Source organism: Schistocerca gregaria, unplaced genomic scaffold, assembly GCF_023897955.1.
Source record: "Schistocerca gregaria isolate iqSchGreg1 unplaced genomic scaffold, iqSchGreg1.2 ptg000204l, whole genome shotgun sequence".
Classification (NCBI taxonomy): domain Eukaryota; kingdom Metazoa; phylum Arthropoda; class Insecta; order Orthoptera; family Acrididae; genus Schistocerca; species Schistocerca gregaria.
Window position 1 is genome coordinate 281,713 of NW_026061739.1, and position 11,697 is coordinate 293,409.

Here is an 11,697-nt window from a genome sequence, read left to right on the forward strand (position 1 = left end):
TTGACTTGTTAGCTGGCTTTTGTGCCTTGGACATGAGCTATGTCCTTAAGATTCTGCATGAAAGGAGGACCAGCAGCGGAGTTGCATGGGAGAATGTGAAAAGTGTTCATATGTAGTAAAATCCTGAGAAATCCGTCCGTTTACGTAATTTATTATCGAATCGACTTCAAGCCAGATCGTCACATTGGCCGCTCTTCTCTCTGAAACGGTTGTACTTATCGTCTGCAAAGCTATGTCGCGTGCTGCGGTATGCGGAGACAATAAAAGCACCATAGTAGAACACAGATTAAGTTTCTAAGTTGATGTAATAGACAGTAAGAAGTAGTACAATTCAAGTTTTAGGTATCAATTATTGACTTTTTAGCTGGCTTTTCTGCCTTGGACATGAGCTAGGACCTTAAGATTCTGCATGAAAGGAGGACTAGCAGCCGAGTTGCAAGGGACATTGTTAAAAGTGTTCATATGTAGTAAAAACCTTAGAAATCCGACCGTTTTCGTAATTTCTTATCGAATCGACTTAAAGCAGTGCGTCACATTGGCCGCTCTACTCTCTGAAACGGTTGTACTTATCGTCTGCAAAGCTATGTCGCGTGCTGTTGTATGCGGAGACACTAAAAGCACTATAGTAAAACACAGATTAAGCTTTTAAGTTGATGTAATAGCCAGTAAGAAGTAGTACAATTCAAGTTTTAGGTATCGATTATGGACTTTTTGCTGGCTTTGGTGCCTTGGACACGAGCTATTACCTTAAGATTCTGCATGAAAGGAGGACTAGCAGCCGCGTTGCATGGGAGGATGTGAAAAGTGTTCATATGTAGTAAAAACGTGAGGAATCCGTCCGTTTTCGTAATTTATTATCGAATCGACTTCAAGCAGTGCGTCACATTGGCCGCTCTTCTCTCTGAAACGGTTGTACTTATCGTCTGCAAAGCTATGTCGCGTGCTGCGGTATGCGGAGACACTAAATGCACCATAGTAGAACACAGATTAAGCTTCTAAGTTGATGTAATAGCCAGTAAGAAGTAGTACAATTCAAGTTTTTGGTATCGATTATTGACTTTTTAGCTGCCTTTGGAGCCTTGGACATGAGCTAGGACCTTAAGATTCTGCATGAAAGGAGGACTAGCAGCCGAGTTGCACGGGAGGATGTGAAAAGTGTTCATATGTAGTAAAAACCTGAGAAATCCGACCGCTTTCGTAATTTATTATCGAATCGACTTAAAGCAGAGCGTCACATTGGCCGCTCTTCTCTCTGAAACGGTTGTACTTATCGTCTGCAAAGCTATGTCGCGTGCTGCGGTATGCGGAGACACTAAAAGCACTATAGTAGAACACAGATTAAGCCTTTAAGTTGATGAAATAGCCAGTAAGAAGTAGTACAATTCAAGTTTTAGGTATCGATTATGGACTTTTTGCTGGCTTTGGTGCCTTGGACACAGGCTAGGACCTTAAGATTCTGCATGAAAGGAGGACTAGCAGCCGAGTTGCAAGGGAGAATGTGAAAAGTGTTCATATGTAGTAAAAACGTGAGGAATCCGTCCGTTTTCGTAATTTATTATCGAATCGACTTCAAGCAGCGCGTCACATTGGCCGCTCTTCTCTCTGAAACGGTTGTACTTATCGTCTGCAAAGCTATGTCGCGTGCTGCGGTATGCGGAGACACTAAATGCACCATAGTAGAACACAGATTAAGCTTCTAAGTTGATGTAATAGCCAGTAAGAAGTAGTACAATTCAAGTTTTTGGTATCGATTATTGACTTTTTAGCTGCCTTTGGAGCCTTGGACATGAGCTAGGACCTTAAGATTCTGCATGAAAGGAGGACTAGCAGCCGAGTTGCACGGGAGGATGTGAAAAGTGTTCATATGTAGTAAAAACCTGAGAAATCCGACCGCTTTCGTAATTTATTATCGAATCGACTTAAAGCAGAGCGTCACATTGGCCGCTCTTCTCTCTGAAACGGTTGTACTTATCGTCTGCAAAGCTATGTCGCGTGCTGCGGTATGCGGAGACACTAAAAGCACTATAGTAGAACACAGATTAAGCTTTTAAGTTGATGAAATAGCCAGTAAGAAGTAGTACAATTCAAGTTTTAGGTATCGATTATGGACTTTTTGCTGGCTTTGGTGCCTTGGACACAGGCTAGGACCTTAAGATTCTGCATGAAAGGAGGACTAGCAGCCGAGTTGCAAGGGAGAATGTGAAAAGTGTTCATATGTAGTAAAAACGTGAGGAATCCGTCCGTTTTCGTAATTTATTATCGAATCGACTTCAAGCAGCGCGTCACATTGGCCGCTCTTCTCTCTGAAACGGTTGTACTTATCGTCTGCAAAGCTATGTCGCGTGCTGCGGTATGCGGAGACACTAAAAGCACCATAGTAGAACGCAGATTAAGCTTCTAAGTTGATGTAATAGCAAGTAAGAAGTAGTACAATTCAAGTTTTAGGTATCGATTCTTGACTTTTTAGCTGACTTTGGTGCCTTGGACATGAGCTAGGACCTTAAGATTCTGCATGAAAGGAGGACTAGCAGCCGCGTTGCATGGGAGGATGTGAAAAGTGTTCATATGTAGTAAAAACCTGAGAAATCCGTCCGTTTTCGTAATTTATTATCGAATCGACTTAAAGCCAGATCGTCACATTGGCCGCTCTTCTCTCTGAAACGGTTGTACTTATCGTCTGCAAAGCTATGTCACGTGCTGCGGTATGCGGAGACACTAAAAGCACCATAGTAGAACACAGATTAAGTTTCTAAGTTGATGTAATAGACAGTAAGAAGTAGTACAATTCAAGTTTTAGGTATCGATTATTGACTTTTTAGCTGGCTTTGGTGCCTTGGACATGAGCTAGGACCTTAAGATTCTGCATGAAAGGAGGACTAGCAGCCGCGTTGCATGGGAGGATGTGAAAAGTGTTCATATGTAGTAAAAACCTGAGAAATCCGACCGTTTTCGTAATTTATTATCGAATCGACTTAAAGCAGTGCGTCACATTGGCCGCTCTACTCTCTGAAACGGTTGTACTTATCGTCTGCAAAGCTATGTCGCGTGCTGTTGTATGCGGAGACACTAAAAGCACTATAGTAAAACACAGATTAAGCTTTTAAGTTGATGTAATAGCCAGTAAGAAGTAGTACAATTCAAGTATTAGGTATCGATTATGGACTTTTTGCTGGCTTTGGTGCCTTGGACATTAGCTATTACCTTAAGATTCTGCATGAAAGGAGGACTAGCAGCCGAGTTGCAAGGGAGAATGTGAAAAGTGTTCATATGTAGTAAAAACGTGAGGAATCCGTCCGTTTTCGTAATTTATTATCGAATCGACTTCAAGCAGTGCGTCACATTGGCCGCTCTTCTCTCTGAATCGGTTGTACTTATCGTCTGCAAAGGTATGTCGCGTGCTGCGGTATGCGGAGACACTAAAAGCACCATAGTAGAACACAGATGAAGCTTCTATGATGATGTAATAGCCAGTAAGAAGTAGTACAATTCAAGTTTTAGGTATCGATTATTGACTTTTTAGCTGGCTTTGGTGCCTTGGACGTGAGCTAAGACCTTAAGATTCTGCATGAAAGGAGGACTAGAAGCCGCGTTGCATGGGAGGATGTGAAAAGTGTTCATATGTAGTAAAAACCTGAGAAATCTGTCCGTTTACGTAATTTATTATCGAATCGACTTAAAGCCAGATTTTCACATTGGCCGCTCTTCTCTCTGAAACGGTTGTACTTATCGTCTGCAAAGCTATGTCGCGTGCTGCGGTATGCGGAGACACTAAAAGCACCATAGTAGAACACAGATTAAGCTTCTAAGATGATGTAATAGCCAGTAAGAAGTAGTACAATTCAAGTTTTAGGTATCGATTATGGACTTTTTGCTGGCTTTGGTGCCTTGGACATGAGCTAGGACCTTATGATTCTGCATGAAAGGAGGTCTAGCAGCCGAGTTGCAAGGGACAATGTTAAAAGTGTTCATATGTAGTAAAAACCTGAGAAATCCGTTCGTTTTCGTCATTTGTTATCGAATCGACTTAAAGCCAGATCGTCACATTGGTCGCTCTTCTCTCTGAAACGGTTGTACTTATCGTCTGCAAAGCTATGTCGCGTGCTGCGGTATGCGGAGGCACTAAAATCAACATAGCGGAACACAGATGAAGCTTCTAAGTTGATGTTATATCCAGTAAGAAGTAGTACAATTCAAGTTTTAGGTATCGATTATTGACTTTTTAGCTGGCTTTGGTGCCTTGGACATGAGCTATGTCCTTAAGATTCTGCATGAAAGGAGGACTAGCAGCCGAGTTGCATGGGAGAATGTGAAAAGTGTTCATATGTAGTAAAAACCTGAGAAATCCGTCCGTTTTCGTCATTTGTTATCGAATCAACTTGAAGCCAGATCGTCACATTGCCCGCTCTTCTCTCTGAAACGGTTGTACTTATCGTCTGCAAAGCTATGTCGCGTGCTGAATTATGCGGAGACACTAAAAGCTCCATAGTAGAACACAGATGAAGCTTCTAAGTTGATGTGATAGCCAGTAAGGAGTAGTACAATTTAAGTTTTAGGTATCGAATATTGACTTTTTAGCTGGCTTTGGTGCCTTGGACATGAGCTAGGACCTTAAGATTCTGCATGAAAGGAGGACTAGCAGCCGAGTTGCACGGGAGAATGCGAAAAGTGTTCATGTGTAGTTAAATCCTGAGAAATCCGTCCGTTTACGTAATTTATTATCGAATCGACTTAAAGCCAGATCGTCACATTGGCCGCTCGTCTCTCTCAAACGTTTGTACTTATCATCTGCAAAGCTATGTCGCGTGCTGCGGTATGCGGAGGCACTAAAATCAACATAGCGGAACACAGATGAAGCTTCTAAGTTGATGTTATATCCAGTAAGAAGTAGTACAATTCAAGTTTTAGGTATCGATTATTGACTTTTTAGGAGGCTTTGGTGCCTTGGACATGAGCTATGTCCTTAAGATTCTGCATGAAAAGAGGACTAGCAGCCGAGTTGCATGGGAGAATGTGAAAAGTGTTCATATGTAGTAAAAACCTGAGAAATCCGTCCGTTTTCGTAATTTATTATCGAATCGACTTAAAGCAGTGCGTTACAGTAGCCGCTCTTCTCTCTGAAACGGTTGTACTTATCGTCTGCAAAGCTATGTCGCGTGCTGCGGTATGCGGAGACACTAAAAGCACCATAGTAGAACAAAGATTAAGCTTCTAAGTTGATGTAATAGCCAGTAAGGAGTAGTACAATTCAAGTTTTAGGTATCGATTATTGACATTTTAGCCGGCTTTGGTGCCTTGAACATGAGCTAGGAACTTAAGATTCTGCATAAAAGGAGGACTAGCAGCCGAGTTGCAAGGGAGAATGTGAAAAGTGTTCATATGTAGTAAAAACCTGAGAAATCCGTCCGTTTTCGTCATTTGTTATAGAATCGACTTAAATCCAGATCGTCACATTGGCCGCAGTTCTGTCTGAAACGGCTGTACTTATCGTCTGCAAAGCTATGTCGCGTGCTGCGGTATGCGGAGACACTAAAAGCACCATAGTAGAACATAGACGAAGCTTCTAAGTTGATGTAATAGCCAGTAAGAAGTAGTACAATTTACGTTTTAGGTATCGATTTTTGACTTTTTAGCTGGCTTTGGAGCCTTGGACATGAGGTAGGACCTTAAGACTCTGCATGAAAGGAGGACTAGCAGCCGCGTTGCACGGGAGTATTGTGAAAAGTGTTCATATGTAGTAAAAACCTGCGAAATCCGTCCGTTTTCGTCATTTGATATCGAATCAACTTGAAGCCAGATCGTCACATTGGCAGCTCTTCTCTCTGAAACGGTTGTACTTATCGTCTGCAAAGCTATGTCGCGTGATGCGGTATGCGGAGACACTAAAAGCACCATAGTAGAACACAGATGAGGCTTCTAAGTTGATGTAATAGCCAGTAAGAAGTAGTAAAGTTCAAGTTTTAGGTATCGATTATTGACTATTTTGCTGGCTTTTGTGCCTTGGACATGAGCTAGGAGCTTAAGATTATGCATGAAAGGAGGACTAGCAGCCGCGTTGCACGGGAGTATGTGAAAAGTGTTCATATGTAGTAAAAACCTGAAAAATCCGTCCGTTTTCGTCATTTGTTATCGAAACGACTTAAAGCCAGATCGTCACATTCGCCGCTCTTCTCTCTGAAACGGTTGTACTTATCGTCTGCAAAGCTATGTCGCGTGCTGCAGTATGCGGAGACACTAAAAGCACCATAGTAGAACACACATGAAGCTTCTAAGTTGATGTAATAGCAAGTAAGAAGAAGTACAATTCAAGTTTTAGGTATCGATTATTGACTTTTTAGCTGGCTTTGGTACATTGGACATGAGCTAGGAGCTTAAGATTATGCATGAAAGGAGGACTAGCAGCCGAGTTGCACGGGTGAATGCGAAAAGTGTTCATATGTAGTAAAAACCTGAGAAACCCGTCCGTTTTCGTCATTTGTAATCGAATCGACTTAAAGCCAGATCGTCACATTGGCCGGCTTCTCTCTGAAACGGTTGTACTTATCGTCTGCAAAGGTATGTCGAGTGCTGCGGTATGTGGAGACCATAAAAGCACCATAGTAGAACACAGATGAAGCTTCTAAGTTGATTTAATAGCAAGTAAGAAGTAGTACAATTCAAGTTTTAGGTATCGATTATTGACTTTTTAGCCGGCTTTGGTGCCTTGAACATGAGCTAGGACCTTAAGATTCTGCATGAAAGGAGGACTAGCAGCCGCGTTGCCCGGGAGTATGTGAAAAGTGTTCATATGTAAAAAAAACCAGAGAAATCCGTCCGTTTTCGTCATTTGTTATCGAATCGACTGAAAGCCAGATCGTCACATTGGCCGCTCTTCTCTCTGAAACGGTTGTACTTATCGTCTGCAAAGCTATGTCGCGTGCTGCGGTATGCGGAGACACTTAAATCACCATAGTAGAACACAGATGAAGCTTCTAAGTTGAAGTAATATCCAGTTAAATGTAGTACAATTCAAGACTTAGGTTCGATTATTGACTTTTTACCATTCTTTGGTGCCTCGGACATGAGCTAGGACCTTAAGATTCTGCATGAAAGGAGGACTAGCAGCCGAGTTGCATGGGAGAATGTGAAAAGTGTCCATATGTAGTAAAAACCTGAGAAATCCGTCCGTTTTCGTCATTTGTTATCGAATCGACTTAAACCCAGATTGTCACATTGGCCCCTCTTCTCTGAAACGGTTGTACTTATCGTCTGCAAAGCTATGTCGCGTGCTGCGGTATACGGAGACACTAAAAGCACCATAGTAGAACACAGATGAAGCTTCTAAGTTGATGTAATAGCCAGTAAGAAGTAGTACAGTTCGAGTTTTAGGTATCGATTTTTGACTATTTTGCTGGCTTTTGTGCCTTTGTACATGAGCTAGGAGCTTAAGAATCTGCATGAAAAGAGGACTAGCAGCCGCGTTGCACGGGAGTGTGTGAAAAGTGTTCATATGTAGTAACAACCTGAGAAATCCGTCCGTTTTCGTCATTTGTTATCGAATCGACTTAAAGCCAGATCGTCACATTGGCCGCTCTTCTCTCTGAAACGGTTGTACTTATCGTCTGCAACGCTATGTCGCGTGCTGCGGTATGCGGAGACACTAAACCACCATAGTAGAACATAGAAGAAGCTTGTAAGTTCATGTAATAGCCAGTAAGAAGTAGTACAATTTACGTTTTAGGTATCGATTTTTGACTTTTTAGCTGGCTTTGGAGCCTTGGACATGAGGTAGGACCTTAAGATTCTGCATGAAAGGAGGACTAGCAGCCGCGTTGCACGGGAGTATTGTGAAAAGTGTTCATATGTAGTAAAAAAGTGAGAAATCCGTCCGTTTTCGTCATTTGTTATCGAATCAACTTGAAGCCAGATCGTCACATTGTACTTATCGTCTGCAAAGCTATGTCGCGTGATGCGGTATGCGGAGACACTAAAAGCACCATAGTAGAACACAGATGAAGCTTCTAAGTTGATGTAATAGCCAGTAAGAAGTAGTAAAATTCAAGTTTTAGGTATCGATTACTGACTGTTTTGCTGGCTCTGGTGCCTTGGACATGAGCTAGGACCTTAAGATTCTGCATGAAAAGAGAACTAGCAGCCGCGTTGCACGGGAGTATGTGAAAAGTGTTCATATGTAGTAAAAACCTGAGAAATCTGTCCGTTTTCGTCATTTGTTATCGAATCAACTTGAAGCCAGATCGGCACATTGTACTTATCGTCTGCAAAGCTATGTCGCGTGCTGCGGTATGCGGAGTCACTAAAAGCACCATAGTAGAACATAGATGAAGCTTCTAAGTTGATGTAATAGCCAGTAAGAGGTAGTACAATTTACGTTTTAGGATTCGATTTTTGACTTTTTACCTGGCTTTGGAGCCATGGACATGATGTAGGACCTTAAGATTCTGCATGAAAGGAGGACTAGCAGCCGAGTTGCAAGGGAGAATGTTAAAAGTGTTCATATGTAGTAAAAACCTGAGAAATCCGTTCGTTTTCGTCATTTGTTATCGAATCGACTTAAAGCCAGATCGTCACATTGGCCGTTCTTCTCTCTGAAACGGTAGTACCTATCGTCTGCAAAGCTATGTCGCGTGCTGCGGTATGCGGAGACACTAAAAGCACCATAGTAGAACACAGATGAAGCTTCTAAGTTGATGTAATAGCCAGTAAGAAGTAGTACAATTCAAGTTTTAGGTATCGATTATTGACTATTTAGCTGGCTTTGGTGCCTTGGACATGAGCTAGGAGCTTAAGATTCTGCATGAAAGGAGGACTAGCAGCCGCGTTGCACGGGTGTATGTGAAAAGTGTTCATATGTAGTTAAAACCAGAGAAATCCGTCCGTTTTCGTCATTTGTTATCGAATCGACTGAAAGCCAGATCGTCACATTTGCCGCTCTTCTCTCTGAAACGGTTGTACTTATCGTCTGCAAAGCTATGTCGCGTGCTGCGGTATGCGGAGACACTAAAAGCACCATAGTAGAACAGAGATGAAGCTTCTAAGTTGATGTAATAGCCAGTAAGAAGTAGTACAGTTCAAGTTTTAGGTACCGATTATTGACTATTTTGCTGGCTTTTGTGCCTTTGTACATGAGCTAGGAGCTTAAGAATCTGCATGAAAGGAAGACTAGCAGCCGCGTTGCACGGGAGTATGTGAAAAGTGTTCATATGTAGTAACAACCTGAGAAATCCGTCCTTTTTCGTCATTTGTTATCGAATCGACTTAAAGCCAGATCGTCACGTTGGCCGCTCTTCACTCTGAAACGGTTGTACTTATCGTCTGCAAAGCTATGTCGCGTGCTGCGGTATGCGGAGACACTAAACCACCATAGTAGAACATAGATGAAGCTTCTAAGTTGATGTAGTAGCCAGTAAGAAGTAGTACAATTTCCGTTTTAGGTATCGATTTTTGACTTTTTAGCTGGCTTTGGAGCCTTGGACATGAGCTAGGAATTAAGATTCTGCATGAAAGGAGGACTAGCAGCCGAGTTGCATGGGAGAATGTGAAAAGTGTTCATATGTAGTAAAAACCTAAAGAAATCCGTCCGTTTTCGTCATTTGTTATGGAATCGACTTAAAGCCAGATCGTCACATTGGCCGCTCTTCTCACTGTAAAGGTTGTACTTATCGTCTCCAAAGCTATGTCGCGTCCTGCGGTATGCGGAGACACTAAAAGCACCATAGTAGAACACAGATGAAGCTTCTAAGTTGATGTAATAGCATGCAGGAAGTAGTACAAATCAAGTTTTAGTTATCGATTATTAATTTTTAGCTGGCTTTGGTGCCTTGGATATGAGATAGGACCTTAAGATTCTGCATGAAAGGAGGACTAGCAGTCGAGTTGCACGGGAGAATGTGAAAAATGTTCATATGTATAAAAAACCTAAAGAAATCCGTCCGTTTTCGTCATTTGTTATCAAATCGACTTAAAGCCAGATCGTCACATTGGCCGCTCTTCTCTCTGAAACGGTTGTACTTATCGTCTGCAAAGCTATGTCGCGTGCTGCGGTATGCGGAGACGCTAATAGCACCATAGTAGAACACAGATGAAGCTTCTAAGTTGATGTAATAGCAAATAAGAAGTAGTACAATTCAAGTTTTAGGTATCGATTATTGACTTTTTAGCCGGCTTTGGTGCCTTGAACATGAGCTAGGACCTTAAGATTCTGCATGAAAGGAGGACTAGCAGCCGAGTTGCACGGGAGAATGTCAAAAGTGTTCATATGTAGTAAAAACCTGAGAAATCCATCCGTTTTCATAATTTGTTATAGAATCTACTTAAATCAGGATCATCACATTGGCTGCAGTTCTGTCTGAAACGGTTGTACTTATCGTCTGCAAAGCCATGTCGCGTGCTGCGCTATGCGGAGACACTAAAAGCACCATAGTAGAACATAGATCAAGCTTCTAAGATGATGTAATAGCCAGTAAGAAGTAGTACAATTTACGTTTTAGGTATCGATTTTTGACTTTTTAGCTGGCTTTGGTGCCTTGGACATGAGCTAGGACCTTAAGATTCTGCATGAAAGGAGGACTAGCAGCCGCGTTGCACGGGAGTATTGTGAAAAGTGTTCATATGTAGTAAAAACCTGAGAAATCCGTCCGTTTTCGTCATTTGTTATCGAATCAACTTGTAGCCAGATCGTCACATTGGCCGCTCTTCTCTCTGATACGGTTGTACTTATCGTCTGCAAAGCTATGTCGCGTGATGCGGTATGCGGAGACACTAAAAGCACCATAGTAGAACACAGATGAAGCTTCTAAGTTGATGTAATAGCCAATAAGAAGTAGTAAAATTCAAGTTTTAGGTATGGATTACTGACTATTTTGCTGGCTTTGGTGCCTTGGACATGAGCTAGGACCTTAAGATTCTGCATGAAAGGAGAACTAGCAGCCGCGTTGCACGGGAGTATGTGAAAAGTGTTCATAAGTAGTAAAAACCTGAGAAATCCGTCCGTTTTCGTCATTTGCTATCGAATCGACTTAAAGCCAGATCGTCACATTGGCCCCTCTTCTCTGAAACGGTTGTACTTATCGTCTGCAAAGCTATGTCGCCTGCTGCGGTATACGGAGACACTAAATGCACCATAGTAGAACACAGGTGAAGCTTCTAAGTTGATGTAATAGCGAGTGAGAAGTAGAACAATTCAAGTCTTAGGTATCGATTATTGACTTTTTAGCTGGCTTTGGTGCCTTGGACATGAGCTAGGACCTTAAGATTCTGCATGAAAGGAGAACTAGCAGCCGCGTTGCACGGCTGTATGTGAAAAGTGTTCATATGTAGTAAAAACCTGAGAAATCCGTCCGTTTTCGTCATTTGTTATCGAATCGATTTAAAGCCAGATCTTCACATTGGCCGCTCTCCTCTCTGAAACGATTGTACTTATCGTCTGCAAAGCTATGTCGCGTGCTGCGTTACGCGGAGACACTAAAATCACCACAGTGGAACACAGATGAAGCTTCTAAGTTGATGTAATAGCCAGTAAGAAGTAGTACAATTCAAGTTTTAGGTATCGACTATTGACTTTTTAGCTGGCTTTGATGCCTTGGACATGAGCTAGGACCTTAAGATTCAGTATGAAAGGAGGACTAGCAGCCGCGTTGCATGGGAGAATGTGAAAAGTGTTCATATGTAGTAAAAACCTGAGAAATCCGTCCGTTTTCGACA